Here is a 23,196-nt window from a genome sequence, read left to right on the forward strand (position 1 = left end):
CTTGGAGCTTGCCATCCAGAGGGTCCCTTTTGCAGAGACAGCCAAGATTCTTTCCCTATTTTACCCTTGCTTTCCATTCTCCAAATGGTGAAATGAATGAGAACAAAGTAGCTAGACCCAAAATGTTTTGTTCAGCTGTAGAGAGTCATGGTTTCTAGGAAGCTTTTACAACTGGAAGAGATGTCAGAGGGTCATGCCTGGGGTCAACATCGTTTCAGGCCAACCTCCCAGTATTCTCCTTGACCTTTTAATCCATTCCCTATTTTGTTGGTTCCCCAACTTCCAGAAGAGGATTTTGTTATCTTTTGTTAATGACTTGTCATGGTAATGGCAATGATTCTCAAATTTTAGTGGCAAGAAATTTCTATTCAGTAGGTCTGGGGATGTGATGTAGGAATGTTCATTTTTGTTAAGCATCCGGATGATTCTGAGGTAGGTAGGTCAAGACTCTTCCTTTGAAAAATACAGGTTAAAGTAGTTAGTATCTTTTCTGTGTAGTAATAATATTGGTATTGGGTGCAAATGTGACTGACTTTTAAAGAAGTTCTGTGTGTGCCCAAGATGGAGTAGCAGGGCTAGATTTACCCTTTTGCCTGAAATAACCAAAATTATCGGATAAAATACACAAAACAATGATTTTGAAACACCAGCCTTTAGGCAACGATGAGCAATGATCTTGAAGAAACAGGAAACAAAAGAGGTGAACACCAGGACCACTTCGGTTTACTGAGTGGAGAGAGTTTTCAGGTTGAGACCTAGGGAGGGCAGCCCAGGTGGAACGCGGACTGCCTGAGTTCAGGAGGTGGTGCTAAGAGCCCAGGAAACCACGGAGCTTTCACAGAACACAGTACCAGATGTGAGAGAAGGGCACGGGGAGAGGGCCCACAGACCTGCAGGAAGTCCTCGCAAGTACTCAGCAAAGTACTGGTCAGTAGGAGCATGTGAGGAGACTACTGGGAAGGTGGGGTGGGGTGGAGGGGAGATGGGGAGGCTCAAGAAGAGAGGGGCAGGAAAGGAGTAGAGAACAATGCCCTGCACTCACAGGGGACCTGAAATACTGCCTGTTCTGTCCAACCAGACTGGGGTATTGGGTAGAATAATCAGGAAGGTCTTGCCTCAGCAGTGGAGAATAATTAGCCCCACACTGAGCCCTGCTCTAGACATGCCTAACAAATCATAAAAAAGTGACACCAAAAGGATCAAACTGTTTCCAAATTACTCACTCATCCCAGAACAGAGCTTGAGAATATTTATAGCGATAAAAAACTATCCAGTTCCCAATGAGGTACAACTCACACTGTCTGGTGCCCTAGAACAGTCGGATGGTTGTGTCTGAGATGGAAACACTGTCCCGAGCATCCTGGAGGTGAGCTTCCACAAACATTTTGCACAGTTAAAAAGTCAGCAGCCGAGGCCTTTGGTGTAACGTTTCGTATATAACAGGCAGTGTTGGCCAGACTATGGTCTGTGTTGATACTTACCTTGGCTTTTAAGATAGCAGGTCCTCTGGATGTCTATTAATAGTTTTTGAAAATACATTTCCTGTGTTTGATCATTCCATCCTCCTCATTGGATTATGGTAAGGGAAACTTAGCGGAGAGTAATATTGGCCAAGGGCATCATGTATACTCAGGGTTGGAGCAAGGAGTTAGGGAGTAATGGGTGGGGGGTGAAGTGGGGCTAATTTTCTGAGGCAAATAGATGACTCAGAATCAAAGACCTTAGAGAGCGGTAAGGGTCAAACCAAAGAGGCCAAGATCTGCCCAGAGGTCTAGGGGCCAGGCTAAGCCAGGTCTAGAACCAGAAGCTTTTGAAACCCAACAGGAACATACAAGGAGTCAAGTCAGCAAAGTCCTGCAGGACGGTAACCCAGGCTGAAGAGTCGGAGCTTGATTTCCTTACCAAGGTTCAAGGTTGGGTCAGGGAGGGGTGCCCTGGGGTCCTGCAGAGGCTCAAAGCTCTGGAGGTCTGTAGCTGAGCATCAGGCTCTGAGCCTGGGTTGTCTACTGTCCCTCGGAGGAGAAAATGGGTTTTAATTTGGTCAGAAGGATGTTTCTCTGAAGCTTCACCACCCTGAAGTCCAGTCTGACACTCTATCTTCTGGATATCTCTATTTTTACAAAATTATAATTTATCTTTATTGTTGAAAGTATTATAGATGTCTCCCCTTTTCCCCCCATTGAGCCCTTCCCCCTTTCCTGCCAGGCCTCCTGGGTATCTCTTTTTAGATGCTTTGCTACTAGGACAAAAAGTTTTCTTCAGTTTGGCTTGTGAGAAGCACTTGGACATTCTTCCCACTCTGCTTGCGTAGACATATGGCTTTTCTTCATACAACTGATAAATCTCTTGGGTGCTGGAAAACTATCTGTTTCTTAAATTTTTTTTTTTTTTTAATCCTCACCCGAGGACATTTTTCCATTTTTTTGTTCAAACAGAGTGGGAGGGAGAGAGAGAAAGAGAGAAAGAGAAACATTGATGTGAAAAGGACACATTGAGTGGCTGCTGCTCTCACGACCAACCAGGACCGGGGACAAACTGCAACCGAGGTACGCGCCCTTAGCGTGAACCGAACCCGGGTCTCTCTAGACCGCAGGCCAATGCTCTAACCGCTGAGCCAAACCGGCCAGGGCTGTTTCTTAAAATGTTGTAGCCCAGATTGGTTTTTGGGAAAACTACTTGAAGATAAGAATAAGATATCATTACTATCTTGACAAAAATTTTACTTCCTTTGGGGCATTGGGACCAAAGGATCAGTCTTTGGAGAATTGGAAGTCAGTTTGTCTTTTAACAGAGGCATCTTAGCCCTGGCCGGTTTGGCTCAGCGGTTAGAGCATCAGCCCGCGACCAATGAGCTGTGGTTCAGTTCCAGTCAAGGGCACGTACCTTGGTTGCAGTTCGTCGCCAGCCCTGGACAGGGTCATGTGGGAGGCAGTCAGTTGATGGTTTCTCTCATGTCGATGTTTCTCTCTCTCCCTCTCCCACTCTATCTGATGATAAATGGAAAAATATCCTTGGGTGAGGAATAAAAATTTTTAAAAAAAATATAAAATAAAAGAAGTGTCTTAAAGTCACTGTCTTCACCTAGAAAGAAGGCTTTTGATGAGAGGTCTTGGGAAACTTTACTTTTATTGTCAATAATGACCATACTATGGATTGGGTAACTACACATGGGGTGTAGAGATAGATGCTGCTCAGTATTCTTAGTCACCATGGTGTTTCCCATGGCAGGTTCACTTGCAGTGTTTAATAATAATAATAATCAGCAAGACTAGATGGTAGAGGAAATTAAGTTGATCACTTTAATTTTCTCCAAATTAGCATTGATTGAAGGAGGTTCTATTCCTTTCTGGTGTTTTCCAATAAAAAAGAGGGAGGGGAGAGAGAAAGGAGAGAGAGAGAGAGAGAGAGAGAGAGAGAGAGAGAGAGAGAGAGAGAGAGAAAGAGAGAGAGAGAGAAAGAGAGACCTGAGAGATTAGGAGAGCATGGGTGAGAGCTTTCTGCCTCTATTTGATGAGTTCAGGACTGCCTCTGTACTCCCGAGTGTATGGGGGCCATCAGCCCACCCGGAAGATGAAATCAAGGCAAAGATGCAAAGATAATGGCTTCCAGAGAGAATACACAGAACACTTGATACAACCTAACTATTGTCTTTTTTTTTTTTTTTTTGAGTTGTTGTCTTTTTTATTTTATTTTATTTTTTTTGAAATCTTTTTTTAATTTTATTTTTTGTTACAGATGTTCCTCCTTTTTTAACCCAATGACACCCTCCTCCCCATCCCCCTGGCCCCGTCCCCAGCTTTGTTTTCAATGTCCATTTGTTATGTGTACATGCATATAAGTTCTGTGGTTTATCTTTTCCCTCTTTCCACCAACCCCTCTTCTGAGGGTTGTCAGTCTGTACCCTACTTTCATGTTTCTGGGTCTACCCTATTCCTCCGACTGTTATGCTCATTATATTCCATAAATAAGTGAGATCATGTGGTATTCGTCTTTTTCTGCTTGGCTTGTTTTACTTAGGATAATACTTTCTAGGTCCCTCCATGTCATCTCAAAGAATAAGAGATCATTCTTTCTTACAGCTGCATAGTACTCCATTGTGTATATGTACCACGGCTTTTTCTATCCATTCGTCTACTGATGGACACTTGGGCTGTTTCCAGATCTTAGCTATTGTAAATAGTGTTGCTATGAACATGGGGGTACATACATTCTTTCTGGTTGGTGTTTCAGGCTTCTTAGGGTATATTCCTAGAAGTGGGATCACTGGGTCAAATGGAAGTTCAATTTTGAATTTTTTGAGGTAACACTATATTGTTTTCCATAGTGGCTGCACCAGTCTGCATTCCCACCAGCAGTGTACTCTGTACACTTTTCTTCACACCCTTGCCAACACTTGTTGTTTGATGATTTGTTGATGGCGGCCATTCTGACAGGTGTGAGGTGATACCTCATTGTTGTTTTAATTTTCCTCTCTGATGATTAATGATGATGAGCATTTCTTCATATGTCTCGTGGCCATTTGTATGTCCTGTATGGAGAGGTGTCTATTCAGCTCCTCTGCCCATTTTTTAATTGGGTTCTTTGTCTTCTTTTTGTTGAGTTGTATGAGCACTCTCTATATATTGGAACTTAACCCCTTATCTGATGTATCATTGGCAATGATGTTCTTCCATATAGTGGGTTGCCTTTCCATTTTGATGGTTGTTTATTTTGCTGTGTAGAAGCTTTTTATTTGTTGTAGTCCCACGTGTTCATTTTCTCCTTTGTTTCTGTTGCCTTAGGTGATATATCAGTGAAAATTCTGCTGCATATGATGTCCAAAATTTTGTTGCCTACATTTTCTTCTAAAATTTTTATGGATTCACAGGTCACATTTAAGTCTTTTATCCATTTTGAGTTTATTTTTGTGTATGGTGTAAGTTGATGGTCTAGTTTCACTTTTTTGCCTGTAGTTGTCCAATTTTCCCAACACCATTTATTAAAGAGCCTGTCTTTACTTCACTGTATGCTCTTGCCACCTTTGTCAAATATTAATTGAGCATATTGCCTTGGGTCCATTTCTGGGTTCTCTATTCTATTCCACTGGTCTATATAGCTGTTCTTGTGCCAGTACCAGGCTGTTTTGAATACAGTCGCTTTGTAGTATAACCTGATATCTGGTATTGTGATAGATCCTTTCAATATTATGTAGTGGCCTTCTTTGTCTCTAGTTATGGCCTTCATTTTGAAATCCATTTTATCAGATATGAGTATTGCTACCCCAGCTTTTTTTTCCTTTCTGTTTGCTTGGAAGATTTTTTTTCATCCCTTCACTTTCAACTCATGTGAGTCTTTTGTTGTGAGGTGGGTCTCTTGTAAACAACATATAGATGAGTCATGCTTTCTTATCCAATCAGCTACTCTGTGTCTTTTTTTTTTTTTTTTATCCTCACCTGAGGACATTTTTCCACTTTTTGTTCAAATAGAGCGGGAGGGAGAGAGAGGAAGAGAGAGAGAGAGAAACATTGAGTGGCTGCCACCCGCACGACCAACCAGGGCCGGGGACAAACCGCAACCGAGGTACGTGCCCTTAGCGGGAACCGAACCCGGGTCTCTCTGTACCGCAGGCCGACGCTCCAACCGCTGAGCCAAACTGGCCAGGGCTACTCTGTGTCTTTTTATGGGAACATTCAATCCATTTACATATAAGGTAATTATTGATATGTACTTATTTATTGCCATTTTTATTTAGTGTGGTTATATTTTTCTTCCTATTTCTCCTGCTAATTATAGCAGTCCTTTTACCATTTCTTGCAGTGCTCGTTTGGTGCTAATGTATTCCCTTAGACTTTTTTTGTCTGGGAAGCTCTTTATTTGACCTTCTATTTTGAATGACAACCTTGCTGGGTAGAGTAGTCTTGGATTCAGATCCTTGTTTTTCATGACCTTGATTACTCCATGCCATTCCCTTCTGGCCTGTAGTGTTTCTGTTGAGAAGTCAGCTGTGACCCTTATGGGGGTTCCTTTGTAGGTAACCTGTTACTTATCTCTTGCTGCTTTTCGGATTCTCTCTTTGTCTTTAATTTTTGGCATTTTAATTACTATGTGTCTTGGTGTGGGCCTGTTTGGGTTCTTCTTACTTGGGGCTCTCTGTGCTTCTTGAACTTGAATGCCTTCTTCCTTCACCAAATTAGGAAAGTTTTCTGTCACTATTTCTTCGAATATATTCTCTAACCCTTGCTCATTTTCTTCTTCTTTGGGGACTCCTATGATGCGAATGTTATTACATTTCCAGTTGTCCCACAGTTCTCTTAAGCTGTCTTCCTGTTTTTTAATTATTTTTTCCTTTTGGTTTCCTGATTGGTTGATTTTTTTCTACCCTGTCTTCTAATTTACTGATCCCATCTTCAGCTTCCTCTACTCTGCTGTTTAGACCTTCCAATGTGTTCTTTATTTCTGATATGTCATTCTTGATTTCTTCTTGGTGGTTTTTAATTTCCAATTGGCTGATTTTCAACATCTCTATGTCCTTACTCATGCTGTTGAGCTTCTTCATGATCATGGCTCTGAATTCTAGCTCTGTTAATTTGCCTAACTACTCCACATTTATCTCATTTTCAGTAGAGGTCTTTTGTTCTTTCATTTGGCTTTTGTTTCTGTGTTTCACCATTTTGGCTATCACAGTGGGCTTTGGAGCCTGCCAAATTTTTCTTGTGGGTGTTGGAGTTCTGCTGTTTGTGGCTTTCTCTCCTGGGTTTGGATGAGTGAGGGAGGACCCATGTTAAACACCACTGTCAAGTCTTACTTTTCTGGTTAGAGTTGCTAGTCCAGGAATGGTACAGTTATCCTCTAGCTTTTTGCCTGGAGGCTTTCAGTAGTGGTTACTTCAAGAGTTTTGGGTTGTCAGTTGAATGAAAAACTCCCTCAGGTGCTCAGGGTAATGGGATTTCTCGAGGGTGAGGCAGATGCTGGTTGTTAGTGAACCTCAATTTGCTTTTCAATGCTCCACCTGGATGGGGTTAAATCTTCGAGGGAGGGGTCGCTGCCTCTCCCCAGAGCCCTGGGAAGAAGCAAGATGCCCCGTCCTGTGTAGCTGCAACTCAGCAAAAGCTCTGAGTCCCCTCCAAATTCCAAGTGTCCCCACACAGGTCCAGTTCAGTCTGCCCTCCCTCTGGCGGAGTCTAAGGTGAGTGGCTGTGGCTATTTTAGCATCTGTCCCAGCTCTGTGCTGTGGAGCCACTTGGGAATTTAAGCTGAGGGCGCTGCTAACAGCTAAGGCCGCTGCTGTCTGTGGGCTCCCAGCCCCCCTCTCATGCCTCTGCAATCTTACCAGGATTGAGTCAGTGTCCCTAGTTATATGATCCTTGCAAGCTGCTTTTCTGTTGCTTTTTCCCGTCGATTTGTCTGTGTTTTAGTTGTAATTCCGGTTTGGTCCTGGGAGATGGTCTGTGTAGTTTCCATTCACTCCACTGCCATTTTGGAATCTTCACTGTTGTCTTGTTAATTGTGATAAGTGTTGCTGTTTTTGCCTTTGGCATTATTTAAAATTATTTATGCTTTATGGTGGTAAGAAGTGAGAGAGAATGGGGTTAGTGAATGAAACTCTCTGTACCCTGATAAGTGGTTACATTCTGATTGGTTCTTGGATGGGAGTTGATTTTTTTCCACAAGAAGAGAATCAGCTTGACAATGTGAAACTGTAGCAGGGGACAGGAACCTTTCACTTCATCTTACTTTCAGTCTCATTTCCATTTTCCCTTTTTTAAAAATTTTTTATTGTTGAATGTAGAATGCATTACAGATGTTCCTCATTTTTCCCCAATGACCCCCTCCTCCCCACTCCCACCCCCCTCCCGCCTTTTCCCACAGTATTGTCTGTGTCCATTGGTTATGCATATAAGTTCTTTGGTTTATTGCTTCCCACCCCCCAACCCCTTTCCCTTTGAAGTTTGTCAGTCTAGCAATGAATTTGTACTTCTTAATCCCGTCACCTTTTTCACCCATTCCCCCAATCCCCCTTTCATCTGGCAACCAACAAAATGTTCTCTGTATCTATTAGAATGTTTCCGTTCTACCTGTTCATTTTGTTTGTAGATTCCATTGTTGATAGATATGTACTTATTGCCATTTTGTTTGTTCATATATTTTATCTTTTTCTTCAGGAAGACCCTTCATCATTTCATATAATAACGGTTTGGTGGTGATGAACTCCTTTAACTTTTTCTTGTTTGGGAAAGTCTTTCTATGGCCATCGATTCTAAATGACAGCTTTGCAGGATACAGTAATCTTGGTTGTAGGTTCTTGCTTTTCATCACTCTGAATATTTCTTGCCACTCCCTTCTGGCCTGCAAAGTTCCTTTTGAGAAATCAGCTGACAGCCTTATGGGAACTCCCTTGTAGGTAACTAGCTGCCTTTCTCTTGCTGCTTTTAAGATTTTTTCTTTGTCTTGAACCTTTTGCATTTTGATGATGATGTGTCTTGGTGTGGGCCTCTTGGGGTTCATTTTCTTTGGGATTCTCTGTGCTTCCTGGACTTATATGTCTGTTCCTTTACCAAGTTAGGAAAGTTTTCTGCTATTATTGTTTCAAACAGGTTTTCAATTTCTTGCTTTCTCTCTTCTCCTTCTGGCACCCCCAAGCTGCGAATGTTGGCACGCTTGAAGTTGTCCCAGAGGCTCCTTACACTATCCTCATTTTTTTGGATTCTTTTTTCTTTTTTCTGTTCTGATTGGGCGTTTTTTGCTTCCTTATATTCCAAATCGATGGTTTGCTTCTTGGATTTACGTACTCTATTGAATCTGTGTAAATTATTCTTTATTTCAGTGAATGCCTCCTTCATTTCTGACTGTGCATCCATCATTTCTGAGTGGTCCTTTTTTATGCTCTTTTTTTTTTTTTTTTTTTTATCCTCACCCGAGGACACTTTTTCATTCTTTGTTCAGATAGAGCAGGAGGGAGAGAGAGAGAGAGAGAGAGAGAGAGAGAGAGAAAGAGAGAGAGAGAGAAAGAGAAACATCAATGTGAAAGGGACACATCGAGTGGCTGCCACCCGCACGACCAACCAGGGCCGGGGACAAACTGCAACCGAGGTACATGCCCTTAGCGGGAACCGAACCCGGGTCTCTCCGGACCGCAGGCCGACGCTCTAACCGCTGAGCCAAACCGGCTAGGGCCCTTTTTTATGCTCTTGAGGCCCTCACTAAGTTCACTGAGGTTCTCACTAAGTTCATTGAGCATCCTTATAAGCAGTATTTTGAACTCAGCATCGGTTAGGTTGCTTATCTCCATTTCGCTTAGTTCTTTTCTTGGGGTTTTGTTCTGTTCTTTCATTTGGGACCCGTTTCTTTGTCTCCTCATTTTGGCTGCCTCTCTGTGTTTGATTCTGTGTATTACTTAACGAGCGGTATGGGGCTCGCTGAGACCAGATGCTGCTCGTTTGAATGAATTTAGGAAAAACCTGAAGCAGGATCCAAGACAGGCCAATCCTATGGTTAAGCAAGTGGCAACAGCTTGGGTGGGCCTGAAAGTTGGGTGGGGCGTGGCCTCAGGGAATCACCAGGGCTGGGCTACCAGTGTGAGCCAGGTTCCTGGTGTCCCCGATATGGTGGTTGTCTGCCACCCCAGGGAAGGGCTCACCAAAGGAACAAAGGCCTCTGACAGCCTGTTTGTCCTGGAGAAAGCCCCCTCTCCAGCCCTCGCTCCAGTGCCAAACAGCTCAGTTCTTCCCTGTATGTCTCTGGTGCCCCTCAAGCTGCCTCCCCTCTGAGCTTAGAGGGAGAGAGCCCGATAAGTCCTTGCGCGGGCCCTTTAGGGAGCTGCCTGGGGCTCCAGCCGCTCCAGCTTTCCTGAGCCTTAGTTCCTGCTGGTTTTTCCAGCCAGAAGTTATGGGGATCTCTCTTCGTGGCACTGGAACCCTGAGCAGGGCACCTGGTGTGGGACAGGGACCCCTCAGTCCTCTGGAAGGACCTTCCCTGCTGAGGTATCCTCCTGATTTTTATCCGCCACACGTGGGTGTGGGACCAGCCCGTTGTGCCTCCGCCCCTCCTACCAGTCTGGATGTGGCTGCTGCTTTAATTCCGTAGTTGTAGGACTTCCATTCAGCTTGATTTCAGGCGGTTTTGAATGTTGGTTGTTCTGTAGTTTAATTGTAACTTTGATGTGGTTGTGGGAGGACGCGATACCGCGTTTATCTACGCCGCCATCTTTAATACCTCCCTTTTCCCTTTTATGTCTCTCTCCTTCACTTTCATTTCACTTGGCCCCCAAACTCAGGGCTGCCTTCTGTCAGCAACTTTCTCCAGGGCCTCATCTACACAGACAGTGCATCGAATTCAGAAGCAGCGATGATGAGCTATTTCCCCCTATTTTCTGTGGGTCTTAGTTTTTGGATTGAAAATAAAATTTGTATACCACTGTAGCGATCTTTCTTCAGGTCTTTTTTTGTTTTTTTGAAAGAAGTTTTTGAAAAGTTAGAAATAAAAATAGTCAGTGGAAGGGATGCTTTGATTTTTTCCTCACAGTGGTGTGAAATGAGTTCTTGTGGAAAGATTGGCTGTCACTGAGCAAGCACCCCCTCCTGCCCTCGGACAGCACACTCCTGCATTTGATGGAAAATAGCATTGACTCTCACATGAGTCCACCTTCAGCCTCTGAATTTTTCTTTTGGTGCATTATCAATCACAGAGGTGCTGAGTCATGAAGCATATTGTCAGATTTGGGGGTAGAATATTTGTTAATTAGGAACTGGGTAAAGCCCACAAATAAATTTTTAGAAAAAGTTGCAGGCTCGAAGTGTACCATTTCCCCCTCAATGTTTGGCATATCATCACTTCACTTTTTCCTATATTACTTATGTTAAAAGATAAACTGAGGCATACTGCCCTTGCCAAGTGTGGCTCATTTGGTTGGAGTGTCCCCGTACACTGAAACGTGGTGGCTTCAATTTCAGGTCAGGGCACACGCCCATGTTTTGGGTTTGATCCCTGGTACGGACGTGTACGGGAGGCAGTGATCAATGTTTCTCCCTCACATCTCTCTCTCCCTCCCCATCTTCCTCTCTCTCTATAAATAAATAAATAAATAAATAAATAAATAAAAAACATATCCTTGGGTTGGGGGAAAAAGATAAATTGAGGCACATTCAAATTTTAAAGAGTTTCTCTGAGCAGAGATTGATTTGAATTAGGCTGCATCCAATGTTGCAGATAGAAAGGGGAGCTCTGAGGAGCTTTACGAAATGAAAGACTTTAATAGGCAGAAGAGAATGGGAAAGAAAGTAATTAAACTAGACCAAAAAGTGGTTGGTTATTACAAAATACTTTCCTTTATGGGATGGAAAGAGCCGATCAGGCAGATGACCTAACTAGTGTTGACCAGGCAATTCCTGATTGACTGGTTTAAGATTCTATTTCCAGAAGAGACAAAACTGAAATCAAGTCTGGGTGTGGTGACATGGAGTTTAGTATGAGTGACTCCATTTTGGGACTGCTGTCTTGTTTTTTAACAAATGATATTTAGAAATATCCTCTCCTGCCCTGGCCAGTTTGGCTCAGCGGTTCAAGCATCAGCCTGCAGTCCAGAGAGACCTGGATTCGGTTCTTGTAATGGCGCGTATCTTGGTTGCAATTTGTCCCCGGCCCTGGTTGGGTCATGCGGGTGGCAACCACTTGATGTGTCCCTTTCACGTCAATGTCTCTCTCTCTCTCTCTCTCTCTCCCTCCCACTCTATCTGAACAAAAAATGCAAAAATGTCCTCTGGTGAGAATATAAAAAACAAAAAAAGAAATATCCTCTCCTCCACTATCCCCAAACCAAGTTCCTTTTTCTGTTTTCGCCTGTGGGTATGATTTCAGAAGCAATTCATTGAGGGCACTTCTGAGTCCACATTGAATGCAAAAAGCAATAAAAGTGAACGAGTATTTTTTCTGTGGTCTAAGTCTACTTGGAGAAATGGTGAGCAAGCTAGCTTACCTTAGCTGAGCATTTTATTCTAATGGAAAGGGTCATTATACTAGTGATTGGAGAAAGCAGTTGTTTACATGGCATCCTATGAAGAAAAGATTCCATGGTTTAAATGAACTTCTCCACTGGTTATCACTAACTACATTTGTAAAATTAATTGTTGGGCCCTGGCAGGTTGCTCAGTGGTTAGAGCATCAGCCCATGGACTGAAGGGTCAAGGGTTTGATTCCCTGTCAAGTGCAAATACCTGGGCTGCAGGTTTGATCCCCAGCCCTGGTTGGGATCTTGCAGGAGGCAACCAAATGATGTATCTGTCTCACCTCGATGTCTCTCTCTCTCTCTCCCTTTCTACCTCCCTCCCTCCCTCTCTATTTGAAAATCAATGGAAAAATATCCTTGGGTGAGGATTAAAAAAATTTGTTAGAGGAACCGTTTGGTTCATAGGATAATTTGATTTTGATTGGGGTTAGTGGTGGGTAGAAAGGGTAGACTCTACTGGTTATTCCACTGAGACCTGAACAGCACAAAGGGAAAGGCCAATTAAAAAGAGAAAGGGAGCATCATCCAGATATGCAAAGGTTTTGGCTTCAATCCCCAGTCAGGGCACATACAGGAAGCAACTGATGAATGCATAAATGAGTGGAACAATATAACAGTGTTTCTCTCTCTCTCTCTGCCTTCCTCTTCCTCTCTAAAATAAATAAAAAACAAAAGAAAAGAAGAAGAAAGGGGAAAAACAAAATGACTGAGCACTGAGTCAATCTCCTCAGAAAATTTTGTTGGAAGTTTGCTGGAAGACTGATTTACTCCCCTTAGCCATAGAGTTGAGTCTTATATATATTTTTTGTAACTAATTCTTAAATAATCCAACCATTACTAAGCTGAAGACCAAAGAAGTCTTTTCCAACATGATAGAATAGAGAAATCTCTTCTCTAACCAAAATTACAGAAACATTTCTGCCACCAAGCACTCAGATTTTTTACTGGATTTACCCCTGCAAGATTGTTCTTTCTAGATTAATTCAGTCAGTTAGGTAAATATTTGCCCAATCTTAAATAAAGAAATAAATAAATAGCCCTGGCCAGTTTGGCTCAGCGGTTAGAGAGTTGATCTGTGGTCCAGAGAGACCTGGGTTCGGTTCCCGCTAAGGGCAGGTTGTAGTTTGTCCCCGGCCCTGGTTGGGTCGTGTGGGAGGCAGCCACTTGATGTGTCACTTTCACGTTGATGTTTCTCTCTCTTTGTCCCTCCCACTCTATCTAAACAAACAAACAAACAAACAAACAAATACCAATTGCAGGGGCAGAAAGCTTTTGAATGTCCTGAGGGAATAGGCATATTTGTGGAAGTTCAGTTCAAGATTATATCAGATGAGAGAAATTAGTCTTCTCCTCCCCAGGTGCTACCAGCATGGAGTGACCCTTCATAGATAGGGTCATTGAGGTTTCCAAGGCACTCTACCCAGGACGAATGAGAGCATGTCATTTCACCTGTTTCCCTCCGGGTCTCTTTCACCCACCTGGGGAACAAGTTCCCTATCTGCAAGGTCAGCCTCCTGAGAGTGCAACCTGCACAGTCGCACAGAGTCCAGTTTTAGAAAGGCCCATGCTTGGTTTAATGTGATATCCCTGTTTTGAAATCCTCAACAATTTATAAACTAGGTGCCCACACTTTTATTTTGCTCTGGACTCTAAAAATCATGTGGCTAGTTCTGCCTCTATTCTTTTGGGATCATTCAAGTGTAACAAGAGTGAGAAAATAAAAATAAGGGTCTGTTTCACCACCTTCCTCCAAGTTTTTATGTCCAGAAGAGCACCTAATGAAACTGCTGCCCCTTCCCTGTCTTAATTGACTTAATGTTTAAACTCTTTTATTTTATTTAATTTTTAGAGAAAGAAGAAAGGAGAGATAAAAGCATCAATGTGAGAGAGATACAACAATTGGCTGTCTCCTGCACACCGCTGCTGGGGATCGAGCCAGCATCCCCGGCATGTGCCCTGATGGGAATCGAGCCAGGACCTCTCAGTCTATGGGACAACGCTCAATCCACTGAGCCACACTAGCCAGGGTGTTTAAACTCTTTTAATAGGAGGTTTTCAGAGGTCTCTTTTCTCCTTCTAGAACAATTTCCTTACTAATTTAGAGCTAAGAAATATTCTTATTGGCTGATGAGTCCAAATGCTGAAACCAGCAACCATCATTAAGAATGTTTATCCCTAAGTTTTCTTAGTCTTCATAGGTGCAGCTCAAGTGAGGGATACAGACTGGATCATTTACCCATTCTCTTTAGATGGGAGTGGGTGTGACCTGGTTGGCTTGGTAGGTTGGCCCAGGCGAGAGAAACAAAGTTGTTGGTGAGCCCATCCCCTGTGGGAGTCTTCAAATTGCTGCCCTTCCAAACTGCACACTTAAGCTGGTTGATTGAACAATTTCTAAAAATTATTAATCAGGTGATGGACTTGGTGAGAGGGGAAATAAATGAGTGTGAATACTTGGTAGCTGTTAGAAAAATACCTGCTGATGGTGACTCAGCCCATCCCTGATTGCAAAGGACAGTGTCTTTCTGTCTGGTAAGCATCCCAATGTTGACAATCAGATTTGCATGTCTCATCACATTAATTGCAGGGTGCTATGGGCCAGGTGTCTGTTAGTTGGGTGGAGTGGAGGCCATTGGCAGAAAGAAACATGTGAGTGGGAGGAAGAAAAGTGATTTTTCTGTGGCTGTTTTGAGGCTGATGCTGGTGCAATATGCTTGTCTGTCTTGAACGTTAAGCAGCATCCTCCAGGATTGTCAGCTACTGAGCAACATATCTTTGGTACTTATGACCCATGAGAGATTTGTGTGAAGGTTAAAGTGTGGTAAGTTTTAATATTGTTTTGTTTTTTTCCAATTGGTTGCTTTTGGTTTGTACACAGGTGGGTGTATAAAGTAAAACTAACTAAAAGGTATCGAGTTTCAGCCTATTGATTTTTTTTACTGGATACTTTTCAGCATTAACTAAAAAACAAAGGCTCAGTTTTAGTTTATTTTTTCTTATCCCTTCTGCCCCAATTCTAGAATTTTGATCTACTGAGACCAAGACTGACGATGGGAGTTAAAGGTTAGTTCATCATTTCTAGAGTAAATTTTAATGTGGAAAGAGCAGTTCTTTTTTATTCATATAGACCTAGTTTGAATCCTGACTGTACTATGTATTTGTGATTGTACAGATAACTTAATCTCTCTGAACTTCAGTGTTTTAATTTGTGAAATGGAAGTAATAAGGATTGAATGAGATAATGTTAGCAAAGAGCATAAAGCAGTGTCTATCAGATGGTAAAGGCTCAATAAAAGTTGGTTACCTTTAGTTTGTCAACTCTTCCTCTAACCCCCTTCCCTACCACTGGTGTCATGGCCTGCCATTCTCGACTCCTATGAGTGTTTGCCCAGCCTGCTTATTTGATTGAGGCACAGCTAAAACTAGCCTAATTCTAATGATTCTGTGGACATTTCATTTTATGTTAGGATCTACCATTACAGTTAAACAGGCAGAGCAGATGTGGAAAATTATGTGTCTTAAATGCTGAATTCTATTTTACTTGATTTGTGACACTTTCCTCCTCTGAGAGACCTTCAGGAATCTGGCAGTTGAAGCATACATTTTGTCATTCATTCTGTCCATCCATCCACCCATTTATCCACCCACCATCCCTCCATCCAGGACTTAGGTACTGAACCATGTACTATGTGTCAGGTACAGTTTTAAAAGCCAGAGATTAAGCAGTAAAGAAAAATAGAAGAAAAATAAAAGTCTGCACTCATGTAATTTTATTCTAATGAGGGGAGGCACAATTAACAAAATAAGTCAGTAAATTATGTAGCATATAGGAAGGTGATGTATTGTGAGGAAAACAAAGCAGGAAGAGGGGGATGGGTTGTCAAGGCAGTTTTAAATAGGGTGATCAGACAAGGCCTTGTTGATAAAATATTTGAGCAAAGGCTAAGAGGAGATAAGGGGGAAGTGAATTTCAAACAAGTACAAAGGCCCAAAGGTGGAGGGGAGCCTGGTGTGTTTAAGGAAAAGCAGGGAGGCCAGGGTGGCTGGTAGGGAGTGTTTGAGAGAGAGGATTATGCCCGGCTGGTGTGGCTCAGTGGTTGAGCATCAACCCATGCACCAAGAGGTTACCAGTTCGATTCCCCGTCAGGGCACATGCCCAGGTTGTGGGCATGATACTCAGTGGGGGGCATGCAGGAGGCAGCCGATTGATGTTCTCTCTCATCTATATTTTTAGCTCTCTCTCCCTCTCCCTTCCCCTCTCTCTAACATCAATAAAGAAAAAGGAAAAAAGAAAACAGAGAGAGGATGAGGAAGAAAGCTCGGCATGTGCTGGGGCTGCATCATGTATTGTAGGGTCATGTAGGCCCTTCTGAGGACTTGGGTCTGATTAACATTTCAGCAGGATAACACTTGCTCCTGTATTGAGAGTAGTCTGAAAGGGGCAGAGGCAGAAGCAGGGAGTCCAGCTAGGAGACCATTGTAATAACTCAGGCTTGTACCAAAATGGTGGGAATGGGGTGGGGGAGGGCTGGTGAGAAGGAGTCACACACTGAGCATATTTTGGAGGTAGAGCCAATAGGATTTTTCTGATGGATTGGATGTGGGAAGTGAGCAAGAGGATGACTCTAAAATTTTTATGAGACTAACAGGGAGGATGTTGTCATTAAATGGAGAAAACTGCGGGGAGAGCAGATCTGGTCTAGGATATCAGGAGTTCTGTTCTGGACAGTTTTGAGTTTGAGATGTAAGTTAGATATGTGAGTGGAAGTGGGCAGTTGGATGTAGGAGTCTCCAGCTCAGGGGAGAAGTGTGGGTTAAAGGTTAAATTTCGGGAGCAGTGGACATGTGGCATAGTATCTAACACCATGAAACAAGATGAGATCTTTCAGTGCTGAGGGCAGATAGAAAAGAGTTCTAAAAACTGAGCTCTGGGACATTCCCATTTTAAGAAGCTGAGTGATTAGAAGTAATCAGAGAAAAAAGGAGGGATGAGTAAAAAGGAAAAACAAGGGGGGAATATTTTCCAGGGAGGAGGCAGTGATCAACTCTGAAATTCTGCTAGTTGTTTCAGTAAGATGAGGACAGAACTGGCCATTGAATATAGCAATGTGGGGATCTTTGGCTACTTTGACAAGAGAGCTGGAATCATGGAGAACTAGTAAAGAAGGAAAAGAATAAGGTGGAAAAGATGAAGTTAGAGATCACTAAATTGCTGTCAATCTTTCCCCAATCCCAATTCAGAAGATCCTAGCTCAAATTCGCACTTTTTTCATTCATCTTTATTTTATGTTGCCAACTCTATTAATGTTTGTAAGCAACGTTAAATTCTTTTGTATGGACTGGCATGCAAACAAGATGGGGGAGCATGTGGGTTTGTTTCCAATCTCTGTTGGGGTGCAGGGCCTGTCTGGTGGTGGAAATGTGGCCTTATGCCTGGTCCTGAGATGAGGTTGCTCCCAGGCATAGGTATATTTATTGCCTTAGCATGGGAGACACAGGACCTTTCAGGAAGTGCTTTGGGGGAAAGTTGAAGCTTGTTCTTGTCTCCTGTTGGGAAGATCACAAGAATAACTGTGTTTTAGCACATCTTATTCCAGAGGAGGGCAAATAGAGCTCTTGAAATTGAGATAAACTAGAGGAATTTCAGAGGAGAGCAAAAGAGTGGACAACATTATGGTACAACAACAACAAAAAAACCCCCAAACATCCAGGGTACCTGAGGAAGCCTCTATAGCTGTAGCTGTCACCCTCTAAGGCTATGATGATTCTCGCAGTCCTGCAGACGGTGACCTACATCCCACAAGTGACTGTGGAATTTGGCAGGAATTTCAGGGAGTCTCTTTCCTGGGCTAGAGCCAGAGGATGACTCAGTTGGCTTGGATATAGCTGGCTTCCATTGAGGTACCAAGTGAGCTCCCCTGCAGTGTACTGGACACAATTTACAGACAGTGCCTCTTGTTATTACCAAGAAGTGCCTGCTGCCTCCTTTCTTCCCTCCTGTTGATTCACTGGGGCCTCACCATTTTTAGCTCATGAAAACAAGACTTGTTTGGAAGCACAGAATATAACTTTTGAGTTTTCCTTTGAGGCTATGTTAAGATGCTAGTTGATGGTTTCCTTGACTGTGCAGAAGCTTTTTAGTTTGATGTAGTCTCATTTGTTTATTTTTAATTTTGTTGCCTGTGCTTTTGGTGTCAAATCCAAAAAATCATTGCCTAGATGTGAAGAAGCTTACTACTGATGTATTCTTGTAGTAATTATATGGTCTCAAGTTTTATGTTCACATCTTTAATACATTTAAAGTTGATTTTTGTGTATGGTGTAAAATATTGATTCAGTTTCATTTTATTTTTTGCAGGTATCTGTCCAATTTTCCCAATACCATTCATTGAATAGACCCTCTTTACCCCATTAATTGTATATTTTGTTTCCTTTGTCATATATTAATTGACCATATAGGCACGGGTTTATTTCTGGGCTCTCTATTTTATTTCATTGATCTATATGTCTACTTTTTTGCCAATACTATACTCCTTTGATTACTAATATAGTAATATAGCTTTGTAATATAGTTTGAAATTAGGGAGTATGATGTCTCCAGCTTTATTCCTTTATCTCAAGTCTACTTTGGCTATTTCTGTTCTTTTGTGCTTCCATACAAATTTTAGGATTGTTTCTTTTATTTCTATGAAAAATGCCATTGAAAGTTCAATAGGGATAGTATTGAAGTTGTAGTTTGCTTTGGGTAGTATGAAAGTATTAATAATATTCTTCCAATTCATAAGCATGAATTATCTTTCTATGTATTTGTTACTTCTTCAATTTCTTTCTGTTTTCTTATCGTCGAGTTTAAAGAGTACATTGTATATTTTGCATAACAGTCCTTTATCAGACATATCTTTTGCAAATATTTTCTCCATTATCTTCTGTGTCTCTTGACAGTATCTTTTATGGAGCAAAAGTTTTTGATTGTAATAAGTCCAACTTATCAATTATTTCTCTCATAAATTATGCCTTTGGTGTTGTATCTAAAAAGTCATTGCCATAACAATGGTCACTTAGATTTTCTTCTACCTTGTCTTCTATGTGTTTTATAGTTTTGCATTGCACATTTAGATCTATGATACATGTTTAGTTAACTGTTAAGAAGGATGCCCAGCAGGTGTGGCTCAGTGGTTGAGCATTGATCTACTTCATCATTTTTTGGTGCTTATATAAATGCTATTGTGTTTTTGTTTTTTCACTAATTAATTAATTTACTTTTGTTACAGATGTTTTTCCTTTTACCTCCACTGATTCCCCACTCCCCCTTCTTCCCCGCCCTGTCCCCAATTGTTGTTCATGTCCATTGTTCATGCATACATGCATATAAGTTCTGTGGTTTATCTCCCCCCCACACACACACCCTCTCCTGGGGATTGTCAGTCTAGACCCCACTTCCACGTCTCTGGGACTACCCCATTTCTCAGACTGTTATGTGCATTATTTTCCACAAATAAGTGAGATCATATGATACTTGTCTTTCTCTGTTTGGCTTTTTTCACTTAGGATAATACTTTCCAGGTCCCTTCATGTCATCTCAAAGTATAAGAGATCTTTCTTTCTTACAGCTGCATAGTACTCCATTGTGTATATGGACCACCACTTTTTTATCCATTTGTCTACTGATGAACATTTGGGCTGTTTCCAGATCTTAGCTATTGTAAATGGTGCTGGTACAAACATGGGGGTACATATATTCTTTCTGATTGGTGTTCCAGGCTTCTTAGGGTATATTCCTCGAAGTGGGCTCACTGGGTCGAATGGAAGTTCAATTTTTAATTTTTTGAGGTAATACCATAGTGTTTTCCATAGTGGCTCCACCAGTCTGCATTCCCACCAGCAGTGCACTAGAGTCCTCTTTTCTCCACACCCTCGCCAACACTTGTTGTTTGATGATTTGTTGATGGCGGCCATTCTGACAGGTGTGAGGTGATACCTCATTGTTGTTTTAATTTGCATCTCTGATGATTAATGATGTTGAGCATTTCTTCATATGTCTCTTAGTCATTTGTATGTCCTGTTTGAAGAGGTGTCTATTTAGTTCCTCTGCCCATTTTTTAATTGGGTTCTTTGTCTTCCTTTTGTTGAATTGTATGAGCACTCTCTATATATTGGAACTTAACCCCTTAACTGATATATCATTGGCAATTATGTTCTCTCATAGAGTGGGTTGCCTTTCCATTTTGCTGATTGTATCTTTTGCTGTGCAGAAGCTTTTGAGTTTGATGTAGTCCCATGTGTTCATTTCCTCCTTTGTTTCTGTTGCCTTAGGTCATATCAGTGAAAATTCTGCTGCGTATGATGTCTGAAATTGTGTTGCCTACAGTTTCTTCTAGGATTTTTAAGGATTTATGAATCACATTTAAGTCTTATCAATTTTAAGTTTATTCTTGTGTATGGTGTAAGTTGATGGTCTAGTTTCATATATATATATATTTTTTTGCATGTAGCTGTCCAAATATCCCAACACCATTTATTAAAGAGGCTGTCTTTACTCCATTTTATGCTCTTGCCTCTTTTGTCAAATACTAATTAAACATAATGTCTTGGGTCAATTTTTGGGTTCTCTGTTCTGTTCCATTGATCTATCTGCCTGTTCTTATGACAGTACCAGGCTGTTTTGATTACAGTGGCTTTGTAGTAGAACCTAAAATCTGGTAATGTGATTCCTCTTACTTTGTTCTTCTTTTTCAAGATTGCTGTGGCTATTTGGGGACTTTTTTGGTTCCATATGAACTTTTGAAGTATTTGTTGTAGTTCTGTGAAATATGTCGTTGGCATTTTTATGGGGGTTGCATTGAATCTATAGATTGCTTTGGGTAGTATGGACATTTTAATGATGCTAATTCTTCCAATCTATGAACAAGATATATGCTTCCACTTTTTTTATATCTCCCTCTATTTTTTTTTTTTTTTAAATGTCCTGTAGTTTTCTGCAAATAGGTCCTTTATTTCTTTGGTTAAGTTTATTGCTAGGTATCTTAAGTTTTTTGCCACTATGGTAAATGGCATTGTTTATTTAGTTTCTCTTTCTGTGAGTTCATCATTGGTGTATAAGAATGCCATAGGTTTCTTAATGTTAATTTTGTATCCTGCTACTTTGCCAAATTCATTTATTAAGTCTAGTAGATTTTTGATGAAGTCTTTAGGGTTTTCTACATATAGTATCATGTCATCTGCAAATAATGACCTTGTCACTTCCTCCTATCCAATTTGGATCCCTTTTATTTTATTTTATGTCTGATTGCTGTGGCTAAGACTTCCAGTACTATGTTAAATAAGAGTGGTGAGAGTGGGCATCCTTGTCTTGTTCCTGTTCTTAAGGGAAATGATTTTAATTTTTGCCCATTGAGTATGATGTTGGCTGTAGATCTTTCATATATGGCCTTTATTATGTCGAGATATGATCCCTCTATTCCCAGATTGTTGAGCGTTTTTATCAGAATTGGATGCTGGATTTTGTCGAAGGCTTTTTCGGCATCTATTGATATGATCAAGTGGTTTTTATTCTTCATTTTATTTATATGGTGTATCACATTTATTGATTTGTGAATACTGTACCATCCTTGCATCCCTGGGATGAATCCCACTTGGTCATGGTGAATAATTTTTTTTGTGTATTACTGGATCCTATTTGCTAGAATTTTGTTCAGGATTTTGGTGTCTATGTTCATCAGGGATATTGGCCTGTAGTTTTTTATCTTTGTAATATCTTTTTCTGGTTTTGGAATTAGAATTATGCTGGCCTCATAAAACCAGTTTGGATTACCTCATGCCATTCCCTTCTGGCCTGTAGTGTTTCTGTTGAGAAGTCAACTGAGAGGCTTATGGGGGTTCCTTTGTAGGTAACCTGTTGCTTCTCTCTTGCTGATTTTAGGATTATCTCCTTGTCTTCAATATTTGGCACTTTGATTATTATGTGTCTTGGTGTGGGCCCATTTGGGTTCTTCTTACTTGGGACTCTCTGTGCTTTTTGAACTTGAATGCCTTCTTCTTTCACCAAATTAGGGAAGTTTTCTGTCACTATTTCTTTTTTTTTTTTTTTAATCCTCACCAGAGGACATTTTTTGTTCAGGTAGAGTGGGAGGGAGAGAGAGGAACAGAGAGAGAGAAACATCGACGCGAAAGGGACACATCGAGTGGCTGCCACCTGCACAACCGACCAGGGCCGGGGACAAACTGCAACCGAGGTACGCGCCCTTAGCGGGAACCGAACCCGGGTCTCTCAGGACTGCAGGCCGACGCTCTAACCGCTGAGCCAAACCGGCCAGGGCTGTCACTATTTCTTTGAATATATTCTCTAACCCTTGCTCATTTTCTTCTTCTTCGGGGACTCCTATGATGAGAACGTTTCCAGTTGTCCCACAGTTCTCTTAAGCTGTCTTCCTTTTTTAATTTTTTTTTTCTTTTGGTTTTCTGATTGGTTGATTTTTTTCTACCCTGTCTTCTAATTCACTGATCTGGTCCTCTGCTTCCTCTACTCTGCTATTTAGACCTTCCAGTGTGATTTTTATATCTGATATGTCATTCTTGACTTCTTCTTGGTGGTTTTTAATTTCCAACTGGTTGATTTTCAACATTTCTATATCTTTCCTCATGGTGCTCATGTGCTTACACATGCTGTTGAGCTTCCTCAAGATCATGGCTCTGAATTCTAGTTCTGTTAACTTGGTTAACTGCTCCTCATTTATCTCTTGTTCTTTCATTTGGCTTTTGTTTCTTTGTTTCACCATTTGGCGCTCTCAGTGGGCTTTCGAGCCTGCCAAATTTTCCCTGTAGGTGTTGGTGTTCTTCTGTTTATGGCACCCTGTACTGGGTTTGGATGAGCGTGGGAGTATCCATGTTAAACACCACTATCAAGTCTTACCTTCCTGGGCAGAGTTGCAAGCCCAGGAGTAGTTCAGTTATTCTCTAGCCTTTTGCTTGGAGACTATTAGTGGCAGTTACTTGAAGAGCTTTGGCCTCTCAGTTGAATGAAAATCTCCTCAGGTGTTCAGAGTAAGAAGATTTTCAAGGGTAGGGCAGATGCTGGTTGTTAATGAGTCTCAATTTGCATTTCAATGGCCACCGGGTGGGGTTGTATCTTCAAGGGAGGGGCCGCCACTCTCCCCAGAGCCCTGGGAAGGAGTAAGATGACCACTGTCCTGCGTGGCAGCAACTCAGCAAAAGCTCTGAGC

The 23,196-nt window shown here is 41.7% G+C and overlaps 1 protein-coding gene across 2 annotated transcripts in view; it reads left to right on the forward strand.

Annotated features, from left to right (window-relative positions):
* The window catches only part of TMEM45A (transmembrane protein 45A), a 115,515-nt gene that overhangs the window by 20,990 nt on the left and 71,329 nt on the right, over positions 1 to 23,196 (forward strand). Inside the window, exon 1 of one of the 2 annotated variants that reach the window (XM_036243321.1) lies at positions 14,749 to 14,798. The exons of the other annotated variant lie outside the window; for it this stretch is intronic. The gene's annotated coding sequence lies outside the window, so the exon portion shown is untranslated. Of the gene's footprint in view, positions 1 to 14,748; positions 14,799 to 23,196 lie in introns of those variants that run through there. 2 annotated transcript variants of the gene reach the window in all.

The sequence above is a fragment of the Molossus molossus genome, unplaced genomic scaffold, assembly GCF_014108415.1.
Source record: "Molossus molossus isolate mMolMol1 unplaced genomic scaffold, mMolMol1.p scaffold_m16_p_5, whole genome shotgun sequence".
Lineage (NCBI taxonomy): Eukaryota > Metazoa > Chordata > Mammalia > Chiroptera > Molossidae > Molossus > Molossus molossus.